Source organism: Lissotriton helveticus, chromosome 3_1, assembly GCF_964261635.1.
Source record: "Lissotriton helveticus chromosome 3_1, aLisHel1.1, whole genome shotgun sequence".
NCBI classification, from domain to species: Eukaryota; Metazoa; Chordata; class Amphibia; order Caudata; family Salamandridae; genus Lissotriton; species Lissotriton helveticus.
The window spans coordinates 1,247,095,337-1,247,116,517 of record NC_136061.1 but is presented as its reverse complement, the minus strand read 5'-3'; positions in this window follow the sequence as shown (position 1 = coordinate 1,247,116,517).

Below are 21,181 nucleotides of genomic sequence, written 5' to 3'. Positions count from 1 at the left end.
AGTGGCGGGCACATCCTGCATTTCTAGCATTGTGGCGGGCGGTGCTTTCAGCCCTGCCCGCCACAATGCTAGAAATGCATTTCAGCATTTGCATAAACAAAGCGGCAGGCACCGCGCGGTGCCTGCCGCTTTGTTTACGCAACTTTGGGGGTTACCACAGGTACCCCCGTGTGCAGCCCCCACCCCTCCTTCACTCTGGGGGCCCAAAGGGGGCCGCCAGAGTGAAGACCGCATGCCTTTCCGTGGCGGCATTGCCGCCACGGAAAGGCATGTCTGAAAGCCCTATGAGACACCGCCACCATATTTAACATTTTCCACTCCGGCCGCAAGGCGACCGGGGCGGAAAAGCGGCGGACAGTCTTTCCGTCCGCCGCGGTCCCCCCCGCCTACTAATATGGCGGGGGGAAAACTACTGTGGATGTCGGGCGGATTGCGTCCGCCAGGCGGGCCGTGGCTACCGCCAGCCTGGCGGAGGCAATCGACCGACATCCTAATGGGCCCCTATGTGCCAGAGAAAGATTGTAGCTAGGGTTGTATTTGGAGACAGTATTTTTGTTAGCCATTCAGCAGTGGTAGTTACAGGGTGGACATAGAACTTTGGAAGAAGATAGAGGTTAAAGACAGGTGGGATAAACAGATGAATGGGAGCGGTAAGGGCAGGTGAGAAAAGAAACAGAGGTTTGACAATTTGAGAGCAAAGGGAGAAAGAAACGGATTTCTGGTTTGGGTACATTAACCCCTTCCATTCGTCGGACGGCCGGCGGCCGGCCGACGTCACGGTGGGCGTGTGCGGAGGACGGCCGGGGGCCGTCCGAACCACGCCCACGCCATAAATCACCAGCACCGCGGCGGAATTTTCGCCGCGGTCAAGGGGTTAATGAATTGTCCAAAATTCTCTTTCTAGTTGGACGATGAGTTCTTTTTGCTCATTTCAGAACAAGCAAGACTAGGTTAAGTGATTCATTATTATGCTCACACCCCACTGTATGCTATTGGAATGTGATTATCAGTTTAACTACCGAGTTACTCAATGCCTTGAGTGACACCTTCAGACGGTCCTGATTTTCAAGCCATCAGCACGTTCCATGCTGAAATTGGGATTTAGGGTTTCCCACCACGCAACATTCACTGTTGGGTGGTTTTAATGCCACTGTATGTTGCATGGTGAATTCCCTACCAAACATGATGTTTCCCTACTCTTTATTTTTTACCATGATGCTTTGTCTCTTCTCTTTCTGTGGGGACAGACCTGCGTTCCAGATGTTTTCGCCTCAAGAGCTGCCTTCTTTCAGGTTTTTGGGGGGTGAAGGAGTTTGTTTTGAAGGTCACCCTATTCCTCTGTCTCTCCTTTTTTCCTTTAAGTGTGGGTGGTACACCTCTTATCCCCACACTGGTGATTTGCTAGGCCTTTGACGGTCTGCTTCTGTTATGCTATTTTATGTCAATGTAGAGTGTAGACGGTGAACTGTCCTGTGCTGAACGGTATCCGGCAGATAAGCCACATATCCTGGGATTGTTATGCCACTGCTAGTACTAGTCAAAAAATGAAATTTTGTGTCCTAGAATACAAAGTGATGTTGGCTAAAAGACCAAGATTGGCTGAGTGTGCCAAGCATGGCATGGGGAAGAGAGAAGGAAAGGCAGGTGAGTTTACCTATAGTTAATTCATAGTGGTTTGTGTCCCTTTCGTGTGTTTAGAAGCTGACCTGTCTTTGAAGGCCCTTACAATTGTGTCCATCTGTATGAACTCACTGTTCTTGAGATGCTTTTTTTCCAGTTCAGAGACAGGGCTGGACTGGGAGCGGCAACCAGTCCTGTCAGCTGCTTGACCGGCCCTTGGAGCAGGAGGGGTGGCGGGTGCTAGCAAAAAGCACAGCTCTCTCTTTTCTTACGGGGGCTGATATTGCAGCACTGCTGCAAACCGGCCCCAGTGAGAAAAGCAGCCGCCGCGGCCACATCCCCAGCCCCCACCCCTCCGGCCCATCGGGTAAGTGCCTGGTGCCCACTACTGCCAGTCTGGCCCTGTTCAAAGAGGACCTGTGTTGGCAGTTCTGGCTGAACTTTTCCTATTGGACCAGGAATATGAATAATTTGCATATGGCTGGGTCTAATCTGAGGTCACATAGTGGGCAACAGAATGATGTATGGAATGCTACCCCTGGGTCAGACAAATTGTCCCATTCCTCCCATCAACTTTTGTGTGTTTGACAACATGCCCTAAGTCGCCAACGGTATGCCAACATGTAGGTCTTGGCTCACTGTGCCACTGGAACCAAGCTACGCCTCACTGATGAGCCACATTTAGGGTGAAACCGATCTTGGGTTGCTTGTGCTCCGGTTCATAGAGGACCTGACTCTGCAGTTCGGACTGGACTGTTCCTAATGGAGCAGGATCAGGGCTCGAGTCGGGGTACCACGCGGGTGGATGGCGTCCCCCCACTTATTTTACCGGGGGGGGGGGCGCCGTCCCCCCTGCCACACAGCTGGACTTCACTCTTTGGCCTCCCTGGGACGAGGAGCTCTGCACCTCAGACCTTTCGTGACGTCACTTCCCGTCGTGACGTCACTCTCGGTGACAGTGTCCCCCCACTTCTTTTTTTACGACTTATGCCCTGAGCAGGAGCAAGATATTTGCATATGACTTGGTCTAATCTGAGGTGGCAGTGGTGGGCAAAACCCTGAGCGACATCAAGTGGTTGGATAATTTACAAGCATTCCTCCCATCACCTTTTGTTTGCATCAGACCTACCCCCATGTCACACCCTGCTCCTGTTCCCTGCCCGCTATATTTTTATTCCAACTCGTCTCGAGACGCGAAGAGACCTCTCAAAGCTGCACGTGCCTTACAATTTCCTTACAATTGCAGCGGGTCTTCTTAGGTTTTTTTTCTCCTAATTAGGTAGGTAGGCACTGCCCTTGGGGCTGGCTCGGGGGCATGTCTAAAAAGTAGTCTGTAAGACCCATACTGTCCTCAGGTGGAGAAAGGCACACGTCATTAGTTGCTCGGCTGGGAGGCAGTCAGTCAGCGATCAAGCTGTGCCCTGCATGGGACTTACCCCGCCGCGAACGGCATGCCTTTCAGAAGAGACAGCTAGTTAGGAAATCGGCCTCTACTGGAAGTCAAAAGATAAGGAATGTTTCAAAAAAAGTCACTGATGCACTGGTCCACGAACTGCGGCGCGGGCACCGGGCTGTGACTGGCTCTGTCAAACGTGACAAATGCGCACACACCCATCAAAATGACAAATACCGACATTAGCTGATCAGAACCACCAGGAGGGGCACTATCCGCTCCCTGGCACGCGCCGTGCCTTTCAGGAATACTAATAAGCCCACATATACATTTTGGTTTTAGGGGCAATCGGGCAGCCTGGAATCAACCATCAATGAGCCAGTCAGAGGGAAGTGGCGTGCATTGTACGGCTAAACCCCGGGGAGCACGCCAAGAAAGGATATTTTCAGTACATCTCGAATCGCATGTCTGCATGGAGCCCTAGGCATTGTGACAGGAATGACATCCGGTTTTCGCAGGTGGAGGGTCTGGGGCCTTGGTGCTTTTCCCGCCACCCCCGTCCCTGGGAAGAGATGGTACAGGCCGGGAGCGCTCTGGTGGTACCCAGATCGCTGTTACTCAGAGACAAGAGGAGAGGATGCTCGGCCGCGCCTGAGCCCAAGTTTGACGCGGATCGCACTGCTCGCCGCTTGCTTTCTTCCAGCCTCGTTCCTGCCAACAGCCCGCGGCCCAGAGAGATCCGCGAGGATCGACAGCGCCCTCCCCTTGAGACTGGTAAGCAAGCGGCGGTCCTTCGCCCCGGGAGGGACACCACATTGAGCCTTCCTTCTTGCGAGCAGCCGGGGTCAGCGCACACCTGCACCTACATGTCCAAGGGCACCTCTCCACCGCACAATAAAAATAAAATCTGTTTCCTCCTGTCGGTGCCACCTACTTCTATTCTATGACCCTGCAAGACCAGGCTCGCTGTCTGCACACACAACCTCACAGCCTCCCCACCTGGGCACTGCTCTCCTAGCGCCGCGCGTCCACATCTGGAAACTGCACCCACGCCCACCCGCTCCACCTCAACATCTGGGCACATTTCACCCAGACCTGCCCATTCACATCTGGACATTGCACGCCCAGCCGCACCCCCTCCACACCTTTACGTATTGAGCCCAGCCGCTCCACCTCCATATGGGTGGACACAATGCACCCAGCGGCGCACCTCCACATCTGGACATTGCCGCCCAGCCACACCACCTCACACCTGCGCGTCCAGCCCCATGGCCTCCAAATCTGGTCACTGCATGCAGAGCCGCGCCACCTACATGTCTGGCCACTGCGCGTCCAGACGCTCCGCCTCAACATCTGGACACTGCTCGACAGACGCAGCACCGCCACACCTGGACCGCGCACGTGTCAGGGAGGGCGGCGTGCTGGCAAAGGCAAATGGCCGAATTTCAGATGTTCAGTCTTTCGTCGTTTTGACAGGGCGGTGGGGTTTAAGCAGCAGAAAGAAGACATGCCCCAGATTAAATGAATGCCACGCGATGCGCCTTCGTAACTGAGGCTTCCGAGGTGCATACGAGCATTATAGACAGAGTACGGGCACGTGCGAGCTTAGATATATCTAGCCCTAAGTATAGGGATACATTATGTATGCATAGATGCGTTAAGAGTAAAATGATACATTATGTGCCCAAGGCAACAGGATATATCACAAATTCATATGTTACAAATACATGGATCTGTACAGGTACTTCAGAGCTACGTTGATATACGTTTTGACTATACACAGGTGTAGTTTGATGCGTAACAAGCACACCCAGTGATATATTATAGTACTAAGATGCATCAAAGGTACCTTGATGCATTTTATATGTTAGGTTATGAGTAAAATGTGCAGCGCCTTCTTCCATTAGTATTGCATCGTAGCGCCTTCTTGTTCTGTGATTGCCATCGTTGGTTGTGGCTGTTCGGTGGTGTTTAATTTTAGATGCTTAGTAGAGATTTGTCAATATGGAAGTTACATGATTTGTGCTTTGCTGGTTTTCCTTGAGATGAGAGGTTGGTTGTCCACAGTGCCTAATTATTAATTTGAGCCGGTGGTTGCTAATGGTGCCCACCGGAAGTCATTTTTGGGAACCGGCAATTATATGTCCAAATCAGACTTTGATACAGAGCAGGGGAGAGAAAACCACAAAAGGGAAAAGTAGGAGAAAGAGAATGATGGAAAAACACTGAAAAGGCGCGAAAGCAGGGATGTTAGAGAACCTGTGTGAAATAAAGGGGCCTGGACTCTCTGCCAGAAGAGTAAAGAGGCATCAGGTGGACCCAAGACGAGGCAGATTCAGTCCCCCGCATCCCACTTTCGATAGTGCCGGCTTCGGTCTTCTGAACAAAACCTCAGGCCCAGCAGTTATTATTTTGCAAATGGAATGCCCCTAGTCGACCTAGGCGAGTTATTTATACCTTACTTATTATTGTTAATAGTTTATTATGTTTTGATTATGTGTTCACCGCCACGTCATATGTATTTATGCCACGCCGGTGGAAAGAAATGAGAATCAATATGTTAATGATAACAAATGTATTATTTAGCCTCCATTTATACTTGTATTACTAAAGTACAAAGGTCAAATCCCACGCTGTTACCACTGTAAAGTCTAACTGTGGCGAACTCAAAGGGACGCACTTGGCGCCAGCTCTCCTACTTAATGAGATTCTATTTATGGCCCATACTTATCTTACTATCTGGGTAAATACTTTTATTACCCTCTTACACGCATGGAAAGTAGCAATACCTAACCCATATATGCAGGTATGTAGCAGCAAATGTGCTATTTATCACCCGAATCCAGGGAGGGAATGGGCGTCATGGCCCACTCGAGGTCACGGCTGTCAAGAACATGACCCTTCCATGCAGTCAACAGTAACAATGAACAGCATATTTAACTCTCTGCATATCTGCGTATATTCCTGTTTACATATATTCTTTAATTACAAGTATTTGGATGCCTATATTACTACTTTATAAGTTCACAGAAACACACTCAGTCTATATATATATATATATATATATGTGTGTGTGTATATGTGTGTGTGTGTGTGTATATATATATATATATATGCACACTACTAGTTTTTTAATGTTTTTATTGGTATTTACACTTACAACATGTAACAAATAACACATTATCGTCGTTGCTTTGTCATTACAAGCGGTTCAACAGCATGGATTGGTTGATGATGGTACAGTGAACCAGAATACAGATATGCTGGTCCGTCCCTGCTTTACTTAATGAACACATGCAACATATAACATATAGCATATGACATATAACATGTAATCTTTGGCGCATTGTGCCAGGGGTATCAGTCATACTGGCTGGGTAACAATAGAGTATATCAGCCGCGGTCGGCAGTAGGAGTTCCTGCAGGGTGGGGACATGGGGAGGGGGAGGGGCAGGGTGGGGGGTAGTAATGTATGGAATACGGAGTTTAACAGGTAAGTAAACATATAAATAAATAAAACAAATTTTGTTGCGTGCACTGCATCGCATTTGGTGATGCAGTGCACGCAACAAAATTCGTTTTATTTATTTATATGTTTACTTACCTGTTAAACTCCGTAATCCGTACATTACTACCCCCCACCCTGCCCCTCCCCCTCCCCACGTCACCGCCCTGCAGGAACTCCTACTGCCGACCACGGCTGAAGTATATGCTTGACCGGCCCCCTGTCCCTCTGTCTTCACTGAAAGAAAAGGGTAAAGTGTAGGAAAAGCAAGGAGAGCCTAGCGAGTGAGAGAGGGGGGGAGCTAGGGGGATGGGACTTAGCAGGAGACTACTGTCTCCGCGGTGGAGGCCTGTCCAGTGGGGGGCCAGGTGATGGGCTAGGTGTGTGCTTTTGACTATCACTTTTTATGGGGGTTCGTATGGGTCATGGAATCTGTCCAAGGACGCCCACATACCCCTGTTGGGTTGTCTCCAAGGTGTGCTTCGTAGGGCTGTGTTATCAGCTCCTCTCAGGTATGTCACTCAATTGAGCCACCCCTTGAAGGTGGCCTTGGAGGTGTCCTTCCATTTGGTGAGTACTATTTTGACTGCTGCTGTTAGCAGGAGGTCTGGGAGTTAATCCATACATACAAAGATATTTGACAGGGACAAAGACACATTGATCAGTTATGGATACAAAAAGTTAGATATGTTTAAAGATGCATACATACATACGCAGATTCAGTCAGCAGCACAAATAAATGATAAGATGTATAAATATAGACCTCCAGATACAAATGTGCGTGAAATGATAGTACATTTAGTGTATCAGGTTGTGTAAGGTACTCCCATCACACACACTGCTCATACCACGCACCCAGCAGACCATGGTGCTAATTGAACTGGTTTGTGTGGGGTTTTTGCCCCATGTGCCATGGCATTCATTACCATGACTGGCAATTTTTGGTGCCTCTCGCTTGCTTATCTTCATTTATATGGGTGAACCTAGCCAAAGGCGGTGTTATGGGATGTAGTAATTTGCGGTCCTGTGTTTTGTTGTTATGTGAGTGTGCACTTTGTTCTGTATGACACCCCTTCACATTCATAAAACAAAAAACAGCTACTGAGTTACAGCTGACACGAAAGAGCCACCGCAAAGAATAACTCCCACTCGAAGTAGGTAATGCACAGCGCAGATGTGAAATGTAAGGATAAACACCTTCATTCTAAATTCATTCATAGGATTGTTTTGTGGGGACTAGTCAAAATGCTTTGGAAAAAATAGAATGAGAAAGATAAAGTACAGGCAAACAAAGTAGAAAATTGAAGTTTATGGTTAAGTTTAAGCTACGTTTTGGAAACAGGAATTGGGCAAGTAAAATGTATTGTGTGAGGGATGAAGTAAATCTTACTGTGGGAAGGATTAGAGTATGTTTGGGGTAAGAGTTTAGGCGTGGTAAGCAACTGGCTTATGGTTAGGTTAACTTAGGGGGTTGAAGTGGGGCTAGCGTGAGGGGTTCGGGTTATGATTAGCATAAGGGTTACTAACTTATGGCTTGGGATCATTGTTCAATTTGGTAGAAGTGACTGATATAATAAGAAAGTGCAGGAAAAGTTTGGCATGCAAGTGGGCAAAAAAGATATCCCCAAAAATAGAGTAGTGCTTAATTAATGGTTAATATCTTTGCTTGTAAATTCACACATTTAATGGTAGAAATGTAACCGTTTGTATTTTCCATAAACATACTTGCCAATTTTACGTATACTTTACTACTTCTGCTTCTTTGTATTTACATTTTTTTACACACAGTTGTCAAAAAATGAGAAGCATGGTTACCCGCACGTTACAAAACGATAAATAATCCCTTGCTGAATAAAGTTTGTTGTCCACCTTAAATAAAGTGTTGGGTATCGTACTGTCATCTCGGAGTGGGAGTATCAACCAGAACTCCACCCCCGCCAGACCCAATGCTTAATTTGAGTCGGTGGTTACCAGTGGGGGCCATCAGACTTTTTCCCCGATCAAGAGAGGAAAAAACAAGCAAAGTAGAAAGGCGGAAGAAGAGAAAGACGTAAAACCCATCATAAAGGGAGAAAGCAGGGAACTACAAGTGTGAGATAAAGGCTCAGAGAGTGTCTGTTAGGCCTAGGCAGCCTTGGTAATGGGCGCTTCACATGTAATTGCACTGACCGCAGGTTTCTAAACAAAGTTTCAGGCACCAGCAATCATGTTTAAAAATAAATTATGCATGCCTGTGCCCAATGGCGTGAGGCAGCCCACCTCTGCCTCAAGTGTAAAACAGGTACTGAGAGGAAGGGTCCCAGCAAAACAAAAGACAAAAGAATTTGAAAAAGATAATGATAATATGGAGCAAAATTAGAGAAACATCAAATGGCATACATTGTCATTTATTTACAATGTAGACATGTATTGTATATCACAAAGATAACATGATACTGTATTCCGATGGCTTTCAAAAAGTGCCCCTAGGAGGGAAGGGAGTGGTATAGGGAAGGATAGTGCAGATGAAATAGTGACATAAAAAGGCCAAGCAGCCTCACTATGCTATGTATATTCAATCAAACATAGACAAAACCATCAACAATGTAAAGATTCATTGGAGAAAAAGACATGCTCCACATAATACATTTAATGTCATGTTTAGGGGTGGAGCTGGTTAAACACAGAAAGCTGTCGAGGTTTCGACCCCTGTGAGATGGCAGGCGTTAATTAGTTCCTTGCAATGGGGTCTTCATCAGGACGAGAGCGGGGCAAAGGACCTATTTGATAAGTGATAAATATGTAATTTCAATATATTGCATGAATCCAAAATTCATTAAACTAATAAGCACATGGATAACGGACAAGACATACCGAGCGGTTGCTTGTCTCAGGCGGAGATTGAATTATTATTATTATTATTAATTGTGTTTTGTTAAGCGCAAACCACCCGGAGGCCTCGTAGCGCTAAGTATTGTCAGACTAGGGTAGACTGGATGACCGAAGTTTAGATGAAAAGAAGAGTTTTCAGTTCCTTCCGAAATTTCTGAAGGTTAGGTTCGCTGCGAAGGGTAGTGGGCAGAGAATTCCAAGCCTTAGCGGCATTCCAGGAAAAAGAGCGTCCGCCCCATCTGGTTCGTTTGATTTTATTCATGGTGGCCAGAAAAGCAGTGCTAGATCGCAATGTTCTATGGGGGAGGTATGGGGTTGCTAAAGAGCAGATCATTGCTGGTGCGGTCTTCCACATGGCCTTGTGCATAATGCACATAGATTTAAACAATACTCTGGCCTTAATAGGGAGCCAGTGAAGTTTTTTGAGAGCCGCTGTGCCTGATTCTCGCTGATTAATGCCCAGCAAAAGGCGGGCTGCCGCATTTTGAGTAACCTGGAGCTTCCTTGTTGTAGCTGCAGGGACCCCAAGGTATAAGGAGTTCCCGTAGTCCAGGCGGGACAAGATAATGGCTTACACCATTATTCTACGGGCTTGGGAGGGAAGGAGTGGCAACACTTTCCTAAGCATGCGCATAAGACCAAAGCAAGTGGCGGACAGAATAGTTGCTTGTTGTGTGAAGTTTAGATTTGCGTCCAGCCAAATGCCCCAGCTCTTTATTTGGGTTTTAGATTGGGGCGGAGTGCCCATGCATGGGGGCCAATCTGGCAGAGGGCTAGAGATAGTTGAATTGCCCAGAATCATTAGCTCCGTTTTCTCGCCGTTGAGCTTCAGATGCGAAGTGGTCATCCACTGGGTAACCGCTACCAAGCAATTACTGAGATTGTGAGGGGAAGTATTGGGCTGGTTCATAGATACAACCAGTTGCGTATCGTCGGCATAGGTCACTATGTCTAGACCGAACGAATGTACTATGTCAGCAAGAGGTTGCATATAAATATTAAAAAGGGTAGGGCTCAGGGCAGAGCCCTGGGGCACACCTTGGTCAAGAGGCCAAATTTTTGAGTGGGTAGTACCCTCTACTACCTCAAAAGAACGGTTCTCCAGAAAGGACTGAAGCCAGTGTATGGCCTTCCCTGAAATTCCTATTTGGCGTAAGCGGTGAAGTAGAATGCTGGTGTTAACAGTGTCAAAGGCGGCACTGAGATCAAGCAGCATAATTGCTGTGGTGCCGCCTTTGTCCATCTGTTTCCTAGCCAATTCAGTCACCGTCAAAAGGGCGGCCTCAGTTCCTAACTTAGGACGAAAGCCTGCCTGGGGGTCATGAAGCAGATGATTATTTTCCAAAAATTGTGTAATGGAGGCATTAATATGTTTTTCTAATAGTTTGCTGACCCAGGGGAGCAATGAGATAGGTCGATAGTTGGCCATATTTTCAGGATCCAAGGTGGGTTTTTTCAACAGTGCTCTGACTTGGGCACATTTCCACGCAGATGGGACTAGGCCTGTGGTAATGGAGGTGTTTAATATTTTGAGGATAACAGGTCTAATAGTATCTATGATCTTTACTAGGTGGCACGGGGGAACGGGATCAGTGGGGGACCCAGATTTAACTTTCCGCATGAGGGTGTCAAGAGAATCCTCTGTGAGCAGAGGGAACTCCTCCAGTTTGTGGGGCCTAGTATGCGGTGAGATCGTTCCTTCATCATAGTCCAGATTGGGTAGGTCAAATGTAGAGGAGATATTCTGTATTTTCTTATGAAAATATTCAGCCTGTTTATCACAACGCATCTGAGCTTTGCTGGGATCGAGGGGAATAGGTGGCGTGTCAATAAGGAATTTTGCAATTTTAAAAATTTCCCTCGGAGAGTTGGAAGCGGTAGTAATTTTCTCTTCAAAGTAAGAGGCTTTAGTGCATCTGATCTCAGCTTTATATTTTTTAATTGCTTCATGATGGTTCATTTTATCTGACTTGCTGCGGGATTCCCTCCACATTCTTTCAAGTTTCCTACAAACTCTTTTCGATTCCTTGAGTTGAGAGGTATACCAGGGAGAGTCTTTTGATTTGGTCTTCTCTTTAAGGGCTTTCTGGGGTACGATAGAATCCAAGGCCGTACGCAGCCAATTGGTATAGTTGTCGTAAAGAGATTTAGGATCAGCCTCAACTTGGGAAGGGGCAGGGGACAGAGACTTGATCCACCGGTCAGTGGACAGTTTTGTCCATTCTCTCCCTTGTAGAATAGTACGATGGAGTACCTGGTCCGAGGTGGCTGGCAGCCACTGTATGGGAATCAGATAGTGGTCTGTCCATGTAAGAGGCAGAGGAGTCCCTACCCCAAGTCTTTGGTCGTTACTGAATATCCCGTCTAGGAGGTGGCCTTTTTCGTGAGTAGGTTCAAAGCCCTTCTGTGTGATTTGGAGGGCCACCAGATTGTCCAGCAGAGATTTGGTCGCTGAGTTATTTGGGTCATCCAGATGGATGTTAATGTCTCCTAATAGGGAGAAGTGGGGTCTGATGACGACTGACTCTGCAACTTTGGATTGAAGCGAATCGAGGAATTCTCCCATTTGGTTAGGGGGACGATAGATGAGGATACCAGAAAAGGTAGCGGTGGGTGCAAAATCCAGAGCAAAATGCATGCTCTCACAATTAGATATTGTGGCCGGGCTGGTCCTACAGTGATAATGGTTTTTAAAAAGGATGCCTAGGCCTCCTCCCCTGCCCTCTGGTCTGTCCACCCTCTGAAGTCTGTATCCCAATTGCATAAGGGATGTGATGTCCGGGTCAGATGTATCTTTAAGCCACGTCTCTGTCAAAAATATGGCATCAGGGCTGGATTCTTCTAAGAGGAGTGACATTTGAACAGCGTGTTTTATAAGGGAACGACAATTTAAAAGAAACATTTTATAAGGTTTAGCAGTGTGTGAATTGACCCTATAACTGGAAAGTAGGAACTTGCAGTGAGAGCAAGTGCCGGTGGTTGTGCTAGGATGAACAGAGTGCCGACAAAGATCTTTCGTGGGCGGCATTAGGATTTTTAGGGTAAGGGGATCATAACGTATCGGTATAACGCCATCTGCTCTGTTTTGGGCAGGGGGGGTGGCCCCTGGTCCCGTCTGGTCGTGGACGGGCGCAGACGGGCTTGCCTTTGGCGCGTCTTTGGCGCGCTGCCGGCGTGCCCGCTGCGCCCGCCCGCTGCGCGGACGGGCATATCTGTTGTTTATATCCATAGTTGTAATGGGCGTGAAGAGGGCGGGAGGGACGATCATCTGGACCGTCGACCTTCCCTACCTAAGATGGCGGCTCCGGTAGGTGGGGTGAGTGACACTTTTACTGGAGAGAACTCCAATTCCTGTGAAGAAGAGGAGGGAGTTTGATTACTAATGGTATACTGATCACCCAAAATGACGGTGACAAAGGGAGAGTAATTCGAAAGGACTTACGGTGGTTGGTGAAACCAGATCTGCCATCAAATATGTAAGAAAAGGGGGCAACTAGATAAGCCTCCTCTGTACATTCTAAATATAAGAATGATCAAACAATGTGACCAGAGAAAGGGGGTGAATAAAGCTTACTGTGTTGAGGAATGTTTACGAAGCCGCCCGCAGGTCGGATATAACACGGTAAAAACCGCTGCTGTGTAGTGGCATCGTCGTAGGATACAGACGTCAGAATTTTTTTTTCGAGACCAATATTATAATTGGGCAGTCAAAAAGATTAACGGGACAGCTACATGACCCCCAAGTTGGCAGAGTGTGTACATACCCGGAACAGAGGGAGCGAATCAGTCCAGTCGGGAAGCGCGGTCAGCAATGGAGACCGGCTTGTTCCTGCTTGTGATATGTCCATGGATACCGGGTCACGTGATTGGTGACGATGACAACAGAAGGGGAGGAAAGACTCAGAAGCGGGCAGTGCGTCACCGCAAAGCTGAGAGCGGCTGTTAATTTACTAAAGTAAATCTGGTCAAAAGAAAAGTGCCAGAATGGAACCCTTATTGTTAGAATGTCAAAAAAGCCTTATTCTGATTTTTACCAAGGCAAAATAAACAAGTTTGAACAGTATGAAAAATTACATGTAAATACATTTACACGACAATTGACCATATGTAACATTTTATCAATGAGCTAGATATTAACGCTTAAGAAAGACATACTGTAGCTTCAAGAAAATGATCCACATATGGTAGCATACCTGTCACATGACGGTAAAGGCCACCTGAATACAGAGCCGATACTAGGTGAAAATAGATAGGATAGAATATAAGGCCACAGTGGGTCAATGTAGGAAATGGAAATTGCCAGAGTTGTCGCATTTAATTGAGAGTGGCCATTTGAGAGAAGGAGCTGTCATTTTCATTGAGGCCATTTCGGATTGAATCAAAGTAAAACATCCATTTGGATTCACGGATGTTGAGAATATTAGCGATACTTCCCCCACGTGGTCCCAGCATTGCTTTCTCAAGAATCACCCATTAGAAGCTGTCAGGATAGTGTTTCGCAGCTTTAAAATGTTCGACCAGGGCTGCACCCTGTACATCACACCGTATACGGCTGGTATGTTGCAGGATTCGGACTTTCGCTTTTTGTTGGGTCTGCCCAATGTAGATCTGATTGCAGGGGCAGACTATGGCGTATATGATGTTAGTTGTGTTGCAGTTAGTGTGTGATTTAAGCTGCACTGTACGTTGATTATGTTGGAATTCCTTAGTTTGAACAGTAGTTCCACAGGCCTTACAATGCCCACATCTATAGTGCCATAAGATGGGGGGGAGATTCCACATTGTTGTCACAGTCTGTTCATCCCTAGGTTGTAGAAAGGATCTCACCACATGGTCCCTTATGCTTTTAGCTTTTCTGAAAGCGTGCAATGGTGTATTTTCTTGACCCACATCGTCCGCAATCAGCTTCCAGTGTTTATTGATAGTTCGTTTGATTATGTTGCTCTTACTGGAAAAAGTTGTAACACACACCAGTCTGTCTTCTTGCTTGTCTGATTTCTCCTTTGGAGTCAGCAGATGCTCGCGTGGATTAAACCACGCACGTTTCCTGGCCCTTTTGACAATTCTTTTTGAATAGCCACGTTGAAGGAGGGGGTTGGAGAGGTCAGCAGATTCTTCCATATAGTCATCCTTGGTTGAGCAGTTCCTACGAATGCGCAGAAACTGCCCAAAAGGCAGATTGTCGCGCAGAGCTCTAGGATGGTGGCTATTGTACTGTAGGAGCGATTTCCTCTCGGCCGGTTTGCGGTAGAGTGTGGTTTGGAGAATCCCCGCATTCTCATATATAGTAATGTCCAAAAAATCAATTTTCTTGTTGTCTGCTTGAATCGTAAACTTCAGATGTGGTGACTATTGGTTCAGTCACATATGAAACGATGTTAGTTCAGTTTGTTCACCATTCCAAATTAGTAGTATGTCATCTATATATCTCATCCAGAGACCGAGATGGTCTCTGAATGGATTACAGCTGTTCAGAATGACATTGTCCTCAAACATCGACATGTACAGGATGGCTACATCAGGAGCAAATGTAGCCCCCATAGCTACACCTTTTGTTTGGAGAAAAAATTGATTTTTGAATATGAAAAAATTCTTCATCATTGCTAACCTAAGGAGGGCCACAATGAATTCTGTGGGTACTGCCAAAGGTGCCGGGCGTTTATTAAGAAAATGAGTGACTACTGCAAGGGCCTCCTCCTGAGGGATACATGTGTACAAAGAGATAACGTCACATGTTGCCAAAATCTGCTTATTGGTGTCAAAAGGTATCCCCTCCACAAGATTGATAGTGTGCATAGTATCAAGTAGATAAGTATTCGTTGTTTCCGCAATGGGTTTTAAAAAGAAATCTACATATCTCCCAATAGGTTCAAGCATGGAGCCACAGCCCGAGACTATAGGCCGTCCCGGGGGGTCCACCATACTTTTGTGTATACACAAAAGTATGTAGATTTCTTTTTAAAACCCATTGTGGAAACAACGAATACTTATCTACGTGATACTATGTATATTATACATCAAGTGTAAAACAGGCATTTGCAATGCAATAGGTCTCGCATTTGCGATGCAATAGGTCTCACATTTACGAGAGTTTAAACTATTGGCATTGTAAATCACAATGCCTTTTATTTATCTGTTTTGCTAATTAACACATAAATAAAAGGCATTGTCATTTACAATGCCAATAGCTCAAACTCTTGTAAATACAAGACCTATTCAAAGAAGTGGCCACCATTGTCCCTGCTGCTCCAAAAGTGAAAGCAGGCATGGCGTGCTGAATGTTGCAGGAAGATGCAAAAAGAGAATGATGTCTGGGGATTGATACACAGTAGTTATTTCAACTAGGGAAACAAAATATATTATTCCCCTGCTTGGGAGCCTAGTGCCCAAGTGTAACTCATAAACAATTTACCCACTCACGGAGTCTTCCTCAATTCTTTCACATGTCTTTTTAATCTATTTTTTAATTAAATATATATATTTTTTGACACACCATAAACAATGTACATACAAAACTCAATGATCCAATAAAAACTCCTAAACCTTCCCATACCCATCCATTTAGGCCTGGTTGCAATAAAATACATATCTGTAAGCAATCCGAGGGGAGGTAATCCTTTATACACACAGAAACAGAGGGAAACGCCTCCTCTATTCAGTCTATGTATTGTGTGTGTTGTCAGGTTCCTATATACATATTTTAATTCAATGGACTACTCCTCTTCTTCTGGTCGACGCGTTTCGGTCCACTGATTCGGGCCTCATCAGGACATTTTTAACACAACACAACCAAAACCCACCTACAAAATAATTATGTATACTTTAAAACCATGTATACTCTGCCTTTATAGCAGTCAATGCCATGTTCTTGTTCTTACCATGCATGAGCCCATGCAAGTCTATTAAAAACTTCAAATTTTAATTGTGACCACCACGATAAAAGGTAGGATGGATAATATAGCCAATCTGTACCTAATGCTTCGGCATTCTGTGGGTTCAAGGGAACCAGAACCACATTTACAAAGCACTCCAATCTTATGTGCAACTAGTAATACATTCAAGCGCCCCGTTCTATGCTGCAAGAAGGCGTGTTGTGCCTACAGTTGGAGAAACTAATTAAAGAAAATAGTGCTTAAAGACTAAAAAAGACATACGGTGTAACAACCACAGCAAAAGGGCCAGTCCTCAGGGGAGGTTACAAATGAAGAAAAGGCGGTGCTAAGGAGGGACTAACAAGCCTATTAACAAATCAGAAGCCAGTATTTACGAAGGACAATGACAGAAGCCAATGAGAAATGTGGGCGGAGAATGGGCGGGGCTTCTATTCCATACTCCAATAAAGCATGCCACAGAGCAGCACATGCGCTGCCCAGGCTCAACCTAAAAAGTCATGTAACATGGCTGGGGTGTCAGATGACCCCGCGTAGTTCACTTGCAAGCTTGGCAAGTTCAACCTTCTGCACCAACTTAATTAGATTTGACTGAGATTTTAAGGTGAGCTGTACATAAACGTACATCTGTGTAATATACAGGGTGCAGGTGTGCCCATGAGGAGCACACCATAAAAGGAAGTAGAGCTTGTGCTTATAGCATAAACACACTTTTGAAGTGTGTTTTGGAAGGAGGGTGATAAGTAATATTCTTCACTCTCCTCATTTTACAGTTTACAGGCGAAGCATAGCCATAGCACTCAAACATTTTTGCAAAGATTGCATGTTACTGTCCTCCATGCTGTTACCCAATAACATAGAACATTTGTAAAGCACAGGAGTTTCTTGACGCTATTGATACTGATAAATACTTTATTTACAAGAATATTTCTTATAGAAATTCAAGACTTTAAGACATACTCAATGCACATAGAAATACAAAGGGATGCAACACATTTAATTAGAAGGTCAACTAGTAACTGAGAGATAACAGATGTTTATTATTAGCCAGCACAATAGTTTTCATGTTACCGACCTTGAAAGGATGAAAGGCTCAGTGGACCTGAAGAGGTTTGAGCCTGTATCCCTGAGGCCAAACGCAGATCCCAAGAGAGAATGCATTAGACCTCTGAGCCACAAGAACCAGACGTGGCCCAATGTGCCCCAGACCACAGTTCACTTTAGAGGTAGACGCGCCTTACTGGAAGGTGAAAGATATCCTTTCAGGCTGGTACTCTGTGAAAGGGGCGGGCTCCGAAATGCAGAGGCCATGGACGGCCGGGCAAAAGACAGCTGCCAGCCGGGATGTCCTAATTATTCCTATAACTAGGCCTGGACTTGAAATTAAGCTCCATTCTCAGAGTTTGCAGAGTTTTTCCCACTCCTCGTAGCGCACAGAGTTCCAAAAAACTAGAGTTTTTTCCACGCTTTTGCTCGCCAACGTTAAGTTGGCAAGCATGAGCCAACAGTGGTGGCCTGACGAAATGTCGCCACCCCAGATGGCAGTTAACACAGTTAAAAATCTGGGAGTGAAAATGGATGACATGCTATCCATGAAAACTCAAGTTCAGACAGTGACTGGCACATGTTTTAGACTTTTAAAAATTATTAGGAAATTTCTTTGTCTATTACCAACGACACACAGAAAGCTAGTCGTGCAGGCCCTCATTACTTCCAGATTGGACTATGTTAATATCCTATATCTTGGCCTCCCGGAGTGCTTACTGAACAGGCTTCAGATTGTTCAGAACTCAGCGGCCAGAGTGGCCCTGAAGTTAGGAGCCAGAGAACGGATTTCCCACCATTTGAAGAAATTACACTGGCTCCCAGTCCGGTGTAGAATTCTCTTCAAAGCCCTAACACTTGCCTTTAAAGCTCTGCATGGGCTGGGGGCACAGTACATCTGGAAAATAATTTTCTACTACATCCAGCGCAAATCGCTTAGATCAGCCCATCAATATCTGATCATGGCGCCGAGTTTCTGTAGAGCCCGCTTTGGAGGTCGGCCTTTCCATGTGCAAGTGGCCCGCGCTTGGAATATCCTGCCTTATCCCTGAGACAGACCACTACCCTTCTGGAGTTTAGAAAGCAGTTAAAAACCTGGATGTTTCAACAACTACCATAACTTATCACCTTAACTAATTTTGGTCTCGAAGCCTTTGCTCTTTGTCTCTTCTGTCATAGCGCCGGGGCACTCTGTCGAGTAGCTGTGTGCTCTATAAATCCTTGATTAACAGAACATAACATGAGTGAGAAAAATATTAAAACAGATCCCCTTGTGGTGAGATTTCTCTACGTGGGTGGGTGTGGATGGTTGCTACCCCTCGAAGCCGAGAAACTTTCTGTTCGCTTTAAAGAAGTTGTCACTCAGTTGAACATCTACTCGAGCAGCAGAAAGAAGCAGTGCCCTCTAGCACTGCAGGTGGTGCCATTTGCGCTGATTTTACAGCGTGGGTCAAACATCCAGCACTAAAAATCAGCACAGACGGCGCAATGTAACACTCTCTGCTACTTGCGGAACTCTGGGCTGACTTTTTTGGTCACTTCGCAGAGATCCGCGCAGTGTAACTGTGAACTTCGCCCAGGCTTACCTACAACCCGTCTTTCTCGTCCCAGCCCTCGTTCCTTCATACCCTTCCTTACGGGGGCTTCCAATGCTGCCAACTTTACCAGGACTCCTGGTTGTTCTGTTGTGGGTTCTAGTTTGTTTGGAGTTTGTTACCTGGCAGGTGGGGTTTTCTGACAGTGCTGGGTTATGGGGTGGAAAGCAGGGCTGAGCTACAAATCTGAGAAATGGAAGCAGTCTTCTTAATTATTGAATATAGGGTTATATGCCTCAGAGTGAGGACTTACCGCCTATAAGTAAGGACTGGGACGATGAAGACAGACGTGGTGGTAACAGACTTTTACACAAAGGATTAGGAAGGTGGTTGGGCCAACCTGATATGATGAAATGCAGCTTTCTGCTCTCACGCCTCTCAATCTGGGAATTCTGAAAATCCTTAATACAGTCTTGGAGCAGGTACGCTAATCAATCTTCAGTTATCTTTGGAAAGAGGGGATGTGTTCATATGATTATCTCCACAATTTTTACAGGAGGTTTCCTATGATTGGCAGTAGGAAAGCGAGGAAAGGACAGCAGTCCAGACCAAGCCCTTGGGTATGATCGTAGGTCCAGGAGGGTGGTTCAAAGTCATATTTTTCAGGATTACCCAACTGTACAAATTGCACCTATTTACACAGGACATGCCAGTTACATTTTTGATAAGTTAAAGATATAAATAACTTCCTTTTTTTAAAGGCACTTTTTATCCGAGTATTTGCGGTGCTTAAGCATAGTAAAAAGCAGGTGTTATTATTGCCCAATTTAATTTATGAACCACAGATGATGGAAGACTGAGTGAGTTTGGTCGAGACTAAATCTCATGACATGCAGGTCCAAGGAAGTAGTCAGAAAATTAAAATACTCCCCACTTTAAAATAAAGCTCTGATGTCACCAAGCAAGCGAAGCAGGCGAGCCCAACCCTCTCGAGAAGAGCTCATCTGTCTCTTCAGTTCAAGCATCTATCCATTCATCCTTTCAACCTTCCATCCACCCAGTGATTTCTACTATTTCGCATTTACATTCTGTCACCCATCGGAGAATTTGTCCACATCCCACCCATTCATCCATCCATCCATCCAGCCATCCATCCATCCACTCTGCCAGCAATCCATCTATCCACCCTTCCTAGAATCCATCCATCCACTCTGTCATCCATCCGCCTTGCCATCCATCTTGCCATCCATCCATCATCCATCCATCCACTCTGCCATCCATCCACTCTATCATCCATCCGCCTTGCCATCCATCCATCCACTCTGCCATCCATGCACTCTGTCTTCCATCCACCCAGTGATTTCTACTATTTCGCATTTACATTCTGTCACCCATCGGAGAATTTGTCCACATCCCACCCATTCATCCATCCATCCATCCAGCCATCCATCCATCCACTCTGCCAGCAATCCATCTATCCACCCTTCCTAGAATCCATCCATCCACTCTGTCATCCATCCGCCTTGCCATCCATCTTGCCATCCATCCATCATCCATCCATCCACTCTGCCATCCATCCACTCTATCATCCATCCGCCTTGCCATCCATCCATCCACTCTGCCATCCATCCACTTTGCCATCCATCTTGCCATCCATCCATCATCCATCCATCCACTCTGCCATCCATCCACTCTATCATCCATCCGCCTTGCCATCCATCCATCCACTCTGCCATCCATGCACTCTGTCATCCATCCACCTTGCCATCCACCCATCCACTCTGCCATTCAGCAATCCATCCATCCATTCAGCAATGCATCCATTCATCTGCTCTGTCATCCATCCTTCCATTAATCTATCCATCCACTCTGCCACCCATTCATTCATCCATCCATCCATCCATTCAGTCATCTATCATCCATACATCCACTTTGCCATCCATTCATTTATCTTTTCACTCACTGGGCCATCCATCACTTACTCTGCCCACATTTCACCTGCCCATCCACCTGTCCATCCATTTACTCTGCAATCCTTTCATCAGTCTATCCATTCACCTCTGCATCCATCCTTTTATTCTGCCACACTTTCACCTGTCCATCCAATCTATCCATGCACTCACCCTTTCACCTACTTTCCGGTCTACCCACTCATTCCTTCACCTATCCCTCTTTTCCTCCTTCCTTTCACATTTCCTCTCATTCCATATTTCTCCCCCCTTTCACATTTCTATTTACCAATCTTTCATTCTTCCTTGCTCCTGCTTGCTCTTTAGTTGGTGCTTAATTACTTTACAGCATTAATTATGTGCAAGAGAGGTCT